Genomic DNA, 13,817 nt, shown 5'->3' with positions numbered 1-13,817 from the left:
GTGTCAGATTCCTCGCATCACCTTTCAACATCTCGTGGAGTCAATGCCAAGAAGAATCGCTGCAGTATTGAAGGCAAAAGGTGGCCCAACGAAGTACTGATGGGGTGGTCATAATAATCTGGCCACTCAGTGTATATATAGTATATTCATCCATTCACTCATTCCTTAACTAAATGAATATTTACTGAGTGTCTAGTATGTTCCAGGCATGCCAATAATGGTTGGGAAAATAGAAATCAAGACAGAGAGCATCCCTAATAACATCTATAATAATAAAAGCATAATATGCTAATTAGACTAGACTTCCTTCCGGATGACCTTCCGGACAAAGCTGGGGCTGTGAGGGAAGCCCGGGCTCTGGGTGCAAGAGGGAAACCGGTGCCAGAAGCTGAGGGAAGGAAGGCCTACTCTTGCATGAATTTCATGCATCGGGCCTCTAGTAGACAAATACGTGAACAAAATAATTTTAGATTGTGGCATATGCTCTAAGTAAAGTTATGTTTCAAACAGTAAATGGGAAGGAACTATTTAGATGGAAGATCTGGAAAAGATATAGGGGCATCTGAGTTCAAGCCTCAAAATTATAAGAAGTTATCATTATCCACACATAAAAAATGAAGAAAGAAAGAAGAACAGAAGATAATAGAAGAGAATGGAAGATAGCAGAAGAGAACAAGGTTTCAGGCACAAATCCATATGGGAAAATAAGTTTAGTGTGTTGGGAAACATAAGGAAATCCAGTGCAGTTGGAGGTGGGTCAGGGATGGGACCATGGCCAAACCATTCTGTAGTCTTATAGGCCTGGGTGAGGATTTAGTTTATTCTGAGTAAATGGGAAATCACCAGAGTCCTATGTAGGTGAGTGACTTTATCTGATTTTACTCTTTCAAATGCTCATTTTGTCTTTAGTAGTGGAGTTGGCAAGGAGGGCTAATAAAATGAAAGTGTGAGGATTTAGTTTATTCTGAGTAAATGGGAAATCACCAAAGTCCTGTGTAGATGAGTGACTTTATCTGATTTTACTCTTTCAAATGTTCATTTTGTCTTTAGTAGAAAATGCTGGAGGTGGCAAGGAGGGCTGAAGAAAACGAAAGTAGAGCCCGGCCCACATGGCTCAGTGGTTGAGCATCGACCTATGAACCAGGAGGTCACAGTTTGATTCCTGGTTAGGGCACATGCCTGGGTTGCAGACTCCATTTTTAGTGAGGGGCATGCAGGAGTCAGCCAACCAATAATTCTCTCTCAACATTCATGTTTCCATCTCTCTCTCTCCCTCTGAAATCAATAAAAATATCTTTAAAAAAAAAGAAAGTAGAGGAGGGGGCACAAAAGCATGGATTTCCATGAGATGTTGACTTGTTTTAGGGCAGTACCTTGAAAGTAGATACTATTGTTCTCCCCTCTTCATAAGAGAGAAACTGAGACTTAGGGTGATTGAGCAATTTGCCCAAAGTCCCACAGCTCTGGGGTTGGGGAGCTGACAACAGAACCACATCAGTCTGACTCCAGAGCCCCAGCTCTTACATACTGTACTGCTTCCCCCAGTGGAGCTGGGAGAGACATGTCTGTGTCTTATTTACTGAGAAGCCCATCAAATCATAGAAAGGAGGGTGTACCCATAGCCATCATTTTAGCATCAACCATGTGATCGGAGTTACCAGTACTATTAGAACATTATCCCCACTTATTGGTTAATAAGTCAACCTAAATCAATTTCAATTGTAAGAAATTGCTTTTCTGTTTTTCCCCCTTCACAGAACATTATCACTGTCAGAGACAAAGGGTAGCCTGATCTTTTAGGTCAGCCTACATATTTGTTCTCTAGGAACATGGTCCATTATGATGACTGAAAAGTGAGGTACTGCACATGTACCACCAACACAACTACACAGACATTTGCAGAAAGCTGATTCTGAGAAGACTGAAGTGTATAGAAAAGGAAATGAATTGAGTATGAAAAAAAGCACCGCTTACCACATGACCCAACTCTCATCATTCACCCTGATGAAAGCTTATGACCTCTAGATTTTTATTCTTCATTTCCTGGGCAGTGATCTGTCTATTTCTTAGCTACAGGTCTTCTGGGTCGTGCCCTCTTAAACCTCGGTATCCAGAGCTGGCTGCACAAGCCATTGACCTCTATGGTTCTTTTAACCAATCTTCCTAGTACTCTCCAAAGTGAATGATTCTTTTCTGCACATACATGCTTACTCTAAGCCTCTAAGAAATGGTTAATGCTGGTGATTAATTCCCCTTTCCTATGTACTCACTTCAAAGACACATGCCCTTAGTGGGTTTCATAGTTTATTATCTCTTCGTTTGAAGCTAGCAAAGTTTAGTTTGCTTTAAGATAAGAGTTCTCTCTCTTGAATATTAATGAAGAAGCTCAAGTTTGAAACACATTAGGGTAAGTACCAGAAAAAGCAGTCAAGGGTGCATAATATCCATCTCTATACTAACACATTGTTTGAATCAGGTAGCATTTATTGAGTGCCCACTGTGTGCTAATTGACTTAAAGTACAGGAAATGAATAATTCCTGCCATAAGTTTAAAAATTTTTTCTTTAGTGTCAAAATACATATATACAGTTAGGATACATATTTTATAATAATTAAGTTCATTGTACAGTAAGTGCCAAATAAGGAATGTAAATTATTGCCAAAATCATCAAGGTAAATTCTGATGGAGTTGAGACCATATTGGGGCTTTCAAAGTGTGTGGAGAATAGGCAGGTACTACTAACTGTTCCCTGGAACCAGTATCTCCCCTTTCCACTTAGAAATAAAATTCCCAGTAGAAATGGTATTTCCCTGAAAGCTAGGTCAAGTGACTATATTTTGGTCACTGAGAAGATATGTGTGCAACTTCCACATGGAGTTTTCAAAGAAAGTTGCTTCCCTTCCATGTCCTCTCTTTCTTAATCCAAACTTCTGGGGTGTGGGTGGGCATGGTGTTGACAAGCTGGTTTGACAATGCAGAAAAGACAAGAGCTAGGAGGCTGTGGAGCAGTCAGATAAGAGTAACCCATGTCCCTGAATAAATGATCTCCAGAATCATAACTTCCTGACTGCTATCTATCTCCAGATTGCTACAGGATAAATAAAACTTCTATACTGTTAAAACCACTGCATTTGGCCCAGCTGGCATGGCTTAGTGCTTGAGTGTTGACCTATGAACCAGGAGGTCATGGTTCGATTCCCTGTTGGGGCATATGCCTGGGTTGTAGGCTAAATCCCCAGTGTGGGTGGTGCAGGAGGCAGCCAATCAATGATTCCATCTCATCATTGATGTTTCTATCTCTCTCTCCCTCTTCTTTCCTCTCTGAAATTAATAAAAATATATTTTAAAAAACCACACAAAACTTACTGCATTTGTGTGCCTCTGGTTTATATTGATTCAGGCTGTATTCCATAACTAATAAAGGAATGGGGGGATTTGGGAGGGATGAGGGACTCAGCTAGTGCTCACTAATTTGTATTTAGATAAGTAAAGAGGAAAAAGTTAGAGTGTATTAATGTCAGGAGTTAGGAATGCCCAAGCTGAGATACAAAGCCAATAGCTTAAGAAGCTGTTAAACATGACAAATGAATTGGCCACCGGAGCTATAGGCTTCTATCTTGGATGAAGAAAAAGCCAAAGGGAGAACAGAGAGGAGGAAGACGTGGAGAAGAATTAAAGAGTAGGAAGAAGAGCAGGAGGAAGTGGAGGAGTAGATAGTGGCAGTGAATTATTTAGAAGACCACTGTGTACAATTTCTTCCGTTTCTAATCTGAGTTTGAGGTGGGGAGGGGTTACTAGATTATAGAACAAACAGGAAATTATAAAATCATCCTTCCGTGGTTGTTCTCTAAGATATGCTACCGTCAGACTCTACAATGCAGTGTGTTCACGTTCTGGATAGAAAGGATTTCTTGCAATCAGAAGCACCTCATTCCTGCTTGGTTTGGGGCAGCAGAATAATGGTTAAAGACCTCAGGGGAGGTGTTGGAAGATGAGTCTGCAAAGAGATTGAAATGTCAGAAAAGTGACTCGGGCCTCTATAAAAAATGAAGGGCTCAGGAACAGTTTCTTGGTTTGGGACTGGAAGAATCAAAGCAATTTCTTAGAGTGGTTTATTAATCCAGAAAATCTTGATGGAAGTTTTACTACATGGCAAGCATATTGAGACAAATCTGATTGCAGTCATACGGAATGAATTAGAGACCTTCCAAATGAAATCATCCTCCTGTCAGGAGAGAGTGAATTAGCAGCTGGAGTAATGAAAGATATCAAAGCCCTCGAAATTAAAAACTCAAATTTTAAAATGTTTAAAAAGTTTATTTTAATCTAAAATATTATTTTCAATAACTTACAATGGCATACACCCAGCGCTCCAAGACAATGTGCCATATTTTTACAGTGGCTTTGAGTCCCCTGCTTGGCACTTTTTCCTGTGCCCTGGGTTATGATATGGCAGTCTCTATGTTGGGGCAGGTGTGGCATGCAGCCAAGCCTCTGGTGGGGGAAGTGTGAGTGTCTACAGAGAAGACATGCAAAGACCACTTTATCTCTGTGTCTCTCGTCTGATTTTCACACCATTTATTTTACATGCCTTTGCTATAGTCTCCATGTTGGTCATGTCATCAGATACCTTTAATAGAAAAAGATAAACCACTGTACCTGCTGTCTTCCTAGGTGTGCCAGTTATGCCACTGGGTCATTTGGAGAGACATTTGGATGGTATAGTGGGTTGAAGTGTTCTCCCAAAATTCAAGTCGACCAAGAACCTTGGGATATGACCGTATTTGAAAATAGGATCTTTGCAGATGTTAGTTAAGATGAAGTCATGAATTAGGGTATACTCTAAATCCAACGACTGATGCATATGAAAGCAGAGGACATGCAGACAGGCAGACAGACACGGAGGAGAAGGAAATGCAAAGATAAATGTACATATTGCAGTGATGCCAAGGATTGCTAGAAGCCATGAGAAGAAAGACAAAGGCAGGAAAGGATTTGGACCTAGAGCCTTCAGAGGGTATATGGCCCTGTGGACAATGTGATTTCAGACTTCTAGCCTCCAGAACTGTGAGAGAATACTTTTCTGTAGTTTTAAGCCACCCAGTTTGTGACAATTTGTTACGATATTCCTAGGAAACAAAAACAGATGGGTAAAAAGAGGGACTGGCCTGGATCCTCTGAAGAAAATCCAGCGTTAGCTAAAGATGGTTCAGAGGTGAGGCTATGGAGGCTTGAATAATGTAACAGAAATGGAAATAAAGCGGTTAAATTCATGTGAAGTCAAGGTATTTTGAATTTAAAATAATAAGTAAAAGATTGCTGACTTCTTAGATATTGGAAGGAAGCAAAAGCAAAAACATAATGGATGGGGACTGGGATGGAGAATTGTAAATTGGGAAAAACGGGGGACAGCAATAAAGAGAAGAAAAGAAATATTGACATCTTAGAAAAATAACTAGAGGTCAGCGCATTGAGTAACAGGGAGATGGGCCCATTCTAAGCTTTGAGGGTCCAGTGGACCTCTGTGGTGGGCACTTGAGCTTTGTTTGAAACCAGTCTTAAAGACTACAGCCTCTCACAGGGCTCAGCCAGATGCCACTTAAAAATGTGAGGCACCTAAGTATACTAAAAATAAAGGCAAAACAATATTTTTAAAAGTAGTCCTTGCTTTTTAATATTTTATTTAATAGACTATGTGAATGTATAACTAATAGTGTATTAGTACAACTCCATTGGAAAATAATATTGTACTTCTAATTATGAAGTTTTAAAGAATGTTACCGCCAGGTGAAATAACCTTCTGGATGTAGGCTTCTGGCTCCATCTACCCTCACCCACCATGGACCTGTTGGAGACCCTTCTCCCTAAGTCAAGGTCAGAGTCAGGGTTTTGTCTCTGTGCTCTCTTCTACTCTTATTTTAACCATGGTCCCAATTGAGACTGGATTAGAAAGGGGAAAGGTGGCTCATTGCTCCTGGTCACTTTATAGAACTGGACTTTAGTTGGCTGTTAGAGGTCAAGCCACAGTGACCTTAAAGGAGGTGTTTGGGGTGAATAGGGGTGTGTGTGTGTGTGTGTGTGTGTGTGTGTGTGTGTGTGTGTGTGTTTAATGGCTCAATTAGATCAAACGCCCAAAATTTGTTTTGGTGCCCAAAGTGACAGCAATGTTTTCTCAGGATGAAAATGCCTTTTTAGCCAACAGTCGATTGGGAACCTGCATTAGCAAATAAAGGACTAATCATCTCAACTCTCAGACAGCTGTTCTTGTCAAAGACATATTTCTAAATAAACAGAGTTCCGTGGTGTACTCACAAACGGCCTATTCATAGGAGCAAACCAATCACCAGAGATCGTTCAGGAAAACTGGCAGTGTCTGGCTAAGCGAGTTCCAGGCCTCTGTCTACCTTCCGAGTGAATCATTTGTTATCCCCTGAGCAGGTACAATCTCCAGCTCAGGCCAGGGGTCAATAGCAACGCCGTGTGATGGAGACACACGTTTACGGCTCTATGCACTCTCTACCAGGTCTATGAATAAAATACGGAGCTCCCTCAGCATTATCATTCCCCTGACCTTCATGAGTGGAGCCATCCCAGCAGGGGAAAAAAACAGCAGGGGAAGAAATGGGCAAATTAAAATGTTAAAAACTATATTATAGCTCGTTTGTGACCTTTAAAAAAATTAGACTTGAGAATATTAGGCTGGAGTGGATACAACAAAGTCTGACAGCTGTAAAGTTATAGATTTTTTTTTTCTTCTGAGTGGCTTTCTACCAAAATCTTTGTGCAATGAGCAGATCCTGTGTCTTTCTTGCTGGCTGACAGCCAGAGAAAACTTGGAATTTTGATCAGTGCTTAACTACTGAAAGACATTTGCCTTGAATTTCAGAGTATTCCTCACTTCTATAAGCTATTTGCAGGGTTTGTCAAAGAGTCAGTTCCTATTAATAAGGCAATGCAAAACACTGCTGATGGAAAGTTATGCAACGATATTCTTTCCCCTTCAACTTGCATGTTAGCTGGTTTGCTAAGCGAATTCAGCATGACAAGCAAACATTTGAAGCCACTAGTGTTAGCATAAGAATACTTCTAGAAAGTGTGTTAGAAATGATGGCAAGTGTCAGTATATTCCAACTACCTAGAGCATTTAAACTGAAAAACCAGAATGCTATTGTTGTTAGAGTCCTGCCAAGCCTGAAGGCAATACCACTGCTGTGTACAGGATGAAAGGGTTTTATTGTCGCTAAGAAAAGGATACCTTCTGCTTTCTAAGTGTCTTCATCCTTGACAATAAATAAACAAGCAAACAAACACATCCACCCAGGATTGTATAGCAATTAAGTATTTCTTCTGTTAAGCAAAATGATTTTCTATTTTGGGAAGGGAGGGGACACAATATATTTTTTTTCAGTTTTTTTTTACTTCTTTGACATTTTGGGGTAATTAACATTTGGCTCATGCTGCTTACTTTAATTTACCAATATGTTATTATCTCTCTTTTCTCTCCAAAGTGTGTGTGTTTCATTAGGTTACAGATATTTTTCAATGACCGCTGAATTTCTACCTTTTTTATAGACTGGATAATCACAAACAAGTCTATTTAACCTCTAGGCTTAAAGTCAGGGTAAAGGTAATTTTAAAATAATATTCTTGAGTAATGTGGTGACCACACATAAGGAACACCATTAAAGGTCAGTCCAAATTAAAATGAAGACTACCAAGAGTCAGAAGTTATTTCACAGAAGCAGCAGAATACATCTGCAATCTGATTTTGTGGAATATCTATTACAAATGAGGGAGAGAAAAAACCTCAGTCGTTTTTACAGAATCCCATTTTCTTAATAGGAAATTGATGAATGACAACATCTGGCAAGAAGAAAAAAAGCATATGGTCCAACTAACTGTTTCTATAGAGGTTAAAAACAGCTTTGGAATTTCTCTGGTTGCCGTTATGATTGACAGACCGTCAAATAAATCACTCACTTTTCTTCCCCTCTCCATCGGTCCCATGTACTGACAAAGACACAAGGGGGGGAGGGGGGGTCGGCAGTGCGGTGCATGAGAAATGAGACATGCGATGGTAACATAAATGGATTTTTTTGCACCTAATTCCCTACACACCAGGCAAAAATCTACCCACAGGACATGGAGTATGCATGTTTTCTTGTTCTTTCTATTTATAATTTTTAATTATTAATTTCCTATATAATTGGTTTCTTTAGAGAATGAAATGCCTAGTAGGTTATCTAAAACACTGTTTCGGAGTCTTGGGGTTTGAGGCTGCAAGAAAAAAGATGGGCTGATACTGAAAGATGTTATGGTATGTAATACACACAATGAAAATTAGGCTGAGAGGTCTTGAATGCAGTTAGGCTAATTAAACAATTCTCAGTGTTTAAGTTCTCGCTATCCTCTCCACGGTATACTGCCAATCATCTCACCTTGGGGGATTGCTCTGGTTCACCCTCACCTTCAGGCTCACTTAATCAATGTAACCTTCAAATAACTCATCAAATATTTTTACTATAAAAATAAAAACTGTTTTGGTGTCTTCCACTCAATTTCTCTCTCTTGCTCTCTTTTCTCCAAGACAGTTTAAATACTCACAGGAGAACAGTGTTACAAGGAGGAAGCTTGTCTAGTCCCGTGGTTGGCAAACTGCGGCTCGCGAGCCACATGCGGCTCTTTGGCCCCTTGAGTGTGGCTCTTCCTAAGCCTTAGGAGTACCCTAATTAAGTTAATAACAAGGTACCTACCTATATAGTTTAAGTTTAAAAAATTTGGCTCTCAAGAGAAATTTCAATCGTTGTACTGTTGATATTTGGCTCTGTTGACTAATGAGTTTGCCGATCACTGGTCTAGTCTAACCATTACATGTGCTCAAAGCCCCTTCCTCATTTGCCTCATTCAGCCCAGGCTTTCTTCATGTGCCTTCAGTGACCAGAAACCTGCCATCTATGAAGCAGTGTATCTTATCACCTTGGCTAAGCACCAAGGTGGCCCCCAATGGTCCCTGCTTCCTGGTTTCTATGTTCTTGCCTAGTAGCCTCCACCTTCTGACACTGAATAGGGTTTACCCTTGCAACCAACAGGATATTGTGGAAATGACTTCTGTGAAGGAGTTACAAAAGATAGTACAGTTTCCAACCTGCTATCTCACGGATCACTAGTTCTTCGAGAAGCCAGCCTCCATGGCATGAAGACCCTCACATAACCCTGAGGATTGGCACCTCTGTGGGGAGGCACCTAGAAAGAAACAATGAAGCCTCCTGCCAATGACCAGCAGCCACTTGCCAGCCACATGAGCTGACTATGTTTTAAAAAATATATATTTGTAGTGATTTCAGAGAGAAAGGGACAGGGAGAGATAGAAACATCAATGATAAGTATCGTGCCCTACACTGGGGATAGAGCCCGCAACCCAGGCATGTGCCCTGACCAGGAATCAAACCTTTGGTTCATAGGTCGACGCTCAATCACTGAGCCATGCTGGCCAGGCTAAGCTGACCACTTTGAAGGTTGTCCATTAGGCTGCAGTTAAGCCCTCAGATGACTCTAGCCTTGGTCAACAACTGGACTACAACTAAGACTCCAAGCCAGAACCACCCAACTAAGCACTGCTCACTCCTTGACCTATGGAAACCATAAGATAAATACGTATTGTTTTAATATATTCAAGTTTGAGATACATTTTTATAGAGAATATGTAGATGACTAATATATGTTACATTAAAGTCTTGTTTTGTTATTCCTAGCTCACCCATTGAAGACTTGGGGTATCAGAGAAATCCACTTTCCTATCTAGGACAGCAAATTCCAGCTACAAGTACATCTTTCTAAATCTTGTCTCCTCCAGGTAAAACATTCTTCGCCCCATCAGTGCTTTGGTCCTCTGCTCTGCTTCCTCACTCTAGATATTTTTTTTCTGGGTCATCTCACAAGCTTCCAGCCTTTATCACACTTCACACAGGTATTTCTGATTGCCTCTTGCTCAGATCTCCCTAATGGCCCCAAAGCCCCTCAGACTCGCAGGATGAGAATGAACACCTCATTTATCATTTTCATCCAGATTTGTTCTCTAAAGTGTTTGGTCTGTCATGCCGAAGTACAGTGCTAGGCACTTAAATTTCCAAATCATACACCCCACATGCCTTACTACGCTCCTCCTATTAACACAGGATTCCGAACAGACCACTCTCTTGCTTAAGATTCCTTTGGAACTCTCTCCTGCCTTCAGGATAGAATGGATCTAAGCTTCTGAGCACAGCAATCAAAGACTGGCCAGTGCCTACTTTTCTACCTTTTTCTATCACTTTCTATAACTCAAGCCAGTCATACTGAATCATCTGCTAGCTGCCTCACATTTTAGGGCCTTTGCACACGTTGTTCTCTATGCTTTGAGCATTTTTTTCTCACACTAACGCCCCACCTCCTGGGCTCTTCTACCATGTAAAAGATAAGGAAGGCATATGACTCTTTAAAACTTCCCTATAAATTAAAGCCTTCCTTGCTTCCCTCTCCCCTGTATCATTCCCTATGTATTACTCTAGAGATCTTATCATCCTATATAATAAAAGCCTAATATGCTATGTGTCCGGTTGACTGGTCAGCTGTTCAACCAATCAAAGCATAATATGCTAATGATATGCTAAGGCTGCTCAACCGCTTGCTATGACATGCACTTGTCACCAGGGGGCAGACACTCCAACCAGTAGGTTAGATTGCTCAGGACTAAGCAAGATGGGCTGGACATTCCCTGGAGCCCTCCCTCAGTCCCTTTCTGGCTGGCCAACCACCTGTGTCTCTCCCGTGCCCCAGTCTTGCACCGGTGGGGTCCCTTGGCCTGGCCTGTGCCCTCTTGCAATCCAGGACCCCGCAGGGGATGTCGGAGAGCTGGTTTAGGCCCGATCCCACAGTCCAGGACAAAGGACTCCACTGGTGCATGATTCATGCACCAGGTCTCTAGTATTTTATATTGTGTTTATACGGTGTCTTTGGTATTCAAAAGCAGCTTCAGCAACCCACCCACAATGGCATCCCCACACACATACACATGTGCATGAGCACTGGTATTTGCCCCAACTCCCACCCACACACTTCCAACCAGATAGGAAAACCCTCATGTTTTTAAATTTTGGAGCTGCCTCTGCCTATGTATGCTAATTTATTAAGTTTAAAAAAACAACACCACCACCTGGCCTGTGTGGCTCAATGGTTGAGAGTCTACCTATGAATCAGGAGGTCATGGTTCAATCACCAGTCAGAACACAAGCCCGGTTGTTGGCTTGGTCCCCAGTAAGGGGCATGCAGGAGGCAGCTGATCAATGATTCTCTCTCATTATTGGTGTTTCTATCTCTCTCCCTCTCCTTTCCTCTCTGAAATAAAATAAACAAACAAATAAATAAGAAAACAAAACAAAACAACAACACACAAAGAACAACAAAAAAAGCCCTATGCTTTGTTGTTGCTAATTTTTTCATTTTAATGATTTCTATCCCACTGAGGACAGACTGTGAACAAGCAGAAAAAGAAGAAAAAAAAGGCAGTCTCTAAGGAGTGGCAAAAAATTCACCATAAATGTACAATTTGTTAAAAATAATAAATCATGTCATGGAAAAATATATACAACTAAATTTATTTATCTTTGATAAATAGCCTGTGTGTTTCATGTAAGGTGATCTTTCTGATTCCAAAACTATAAAAATATTATCCCAATTTTTTATAGTATGTTCATTATTTCAATTTTTGTTTACTTTTCTTAATCCTTAAGAAATTTTGTTTTATATTGTGTGAGTGAGCAATTATAGCTATTAAACCAATGCTATTTATTGAATAATTCACCATTCCCTTTCCCCACAAGCTGAAATGATTTCAAATGCCACATTGATCATATGTTAGATTTTCAAAATTATGCAGGTTTATTTTTGAACTCTTTTCTGCCATTGTTATCTGTCTGTTACTATGCCAGATCAGTAATGTTTTAATCATTATAATTTTACTAGAGACCTGGTGCACAGATTCCTGCACAGGTGGGATCCCTCAGCCTGGCCTGCGGGGATGAGGCCAAAAGTGGCTCTCTGACATACCCTGAGGGGTCCCAGATTGCTAGAGGGCAGTTCTCAGGTGACACACCCTGGAATCGGGCTCCTTCCTCTCTGGTTCTGGTTGCCTCACCTGAGAACCACAGCTGCCAAGTGACCACAGCTTGGCAGCACCTGCTTTGAATGTCTGCCCTCTGGTGGTCAGTGCACGTCATAGCTACTAGTCAGTCAGCCAGTGGGTCACTTAGGCTTTTATATATACAGAAGATAGTTGCTATCTGGTATAGCAGATTTCACTATTTTATTCTTTGTTTTCTACTCTTGAACATTTCTTTTTTGGATAAATTCCAAAATCTAGTCAAGTTCTACTGACATATTGATGGATACAGATTAGGATTGCATTGAATTTATAGATTCCTATTATTATCGAGTCTTCATATCCTGGAACATAATGATTCTTTTTTATTTACAGTATAGTGGTGAAGAATTCAAGGTCTGTCTCTTCTTGTGTAATTCTGGGAAATTAATTTAATCACTCTGCAGGGTGATAATTTGATAATTTAATCCATATACAACTTTTAGAAAAATGCCTATCACGTTGTAAACACCGTATTAAAGTCCTTTTAAATTTTCCAATAGAACATTTGTTTACAGAAAATAAAACAGGGAGAACAATCAAGCCGGTGAGCAAATATTTTCTCCACTAATCACCTAAATGTCCATTTGTGGAAGGGGTCTGGCAGGTCTCCTGCTTTCTAGGGTTTGGTTGTGTGTTATGCAGGAGTATCAGGTGCATCATCTAGGTCTAGATTTGAGACACTGCTATGGGTCTTAACTCTGCCATATAATCCCCTTTCGAATAATAACAGTCTTTCAATGTTTTCGTGAGAATTAAAATGATCATAGCATACTAACGATACTTACAAGAACTCAGAATGTAGGAGACACTTTAGGCATCATTATTTATTATCCCAGCGATCTAAACTGTTAACATCCCCACTTTGCAGTTGAGGAATCTGAGAAGCAGAGAGGTTTATAAGACAACCTTTAGATTATAAAACTAGCCATTAGTCTTAACCATTATGTTATATAGTTTTTTATCTTTCCGCAGAAACCAAGTGACACCAAGTAGGTGTTTTATAAATGACGGATATTTGATTTTTGTTGCTGCTGCTGCTGCTGTTGTTGCTATTATTATTATTATTATTATTATTATTATTACTAGAGGCCCAGTGCACGAAATTTGTGCACAGGGGGTTCCCTCAGCCCAGCCTGAACCCTCTCCAATCGGGGACATCCCTATCACAATCTGGGACCGCTGGCTCACCTGCCTGCCTGCTCGCCCCTAACCTCTCTGCCTGCCTGCCTGATGCCCCCTAACCACCTCTGCCTGCCTGCCTAATCACCCCTAACTGCTCCACTGCTGGCCTGGTTGCCCACAACTGCCTTCCCCTGCTGGACTGATTGCCCCTAACCCCCTGCCAGCCTGATCTCTTCCCCAACTGCCCTTCTGATTTCCCCTAACTGCCTCTTCCTCGGCCCCCACCACCATGGCTTTGTCCGGAAGGAAGTCGGACTTCCAGAAGATGGCTAGTCTACCCGGTCTAATTAGCATATTACCCTTTTATTAGTATAGATAGATTATATAGGATAGGATTGCTTAATTGGGGCGGGGGAAGCCTTTTTCAGCAGGAGGAGATGCTCTTGGCAGACAAAAATACATAATCCCTATATCTGGACTGATAGCCAGCCATATGCACTATACTGCCAAACCAGT

This window comes from Myotis brandtii, unplaced genomic scaffold, assembly GCF_000412655.1.
Source record: "Myotis brandtii unplaced genomic scaffold, ASM41265v1 scaffold32, whole genome shotgun sequence".
Classification (NCBI taxonomy): domain Eukaryota; kingdom Metazoa; phylum Chordata; class Mammalia; order Chiroptera; family Vespertilionidae; genus Myotis; species Myotis brandtii.
The sequence above is the reverse complement of the archived record's forward strand: the minus strand, read 5'-3'. Positions refer to the sequence as shown.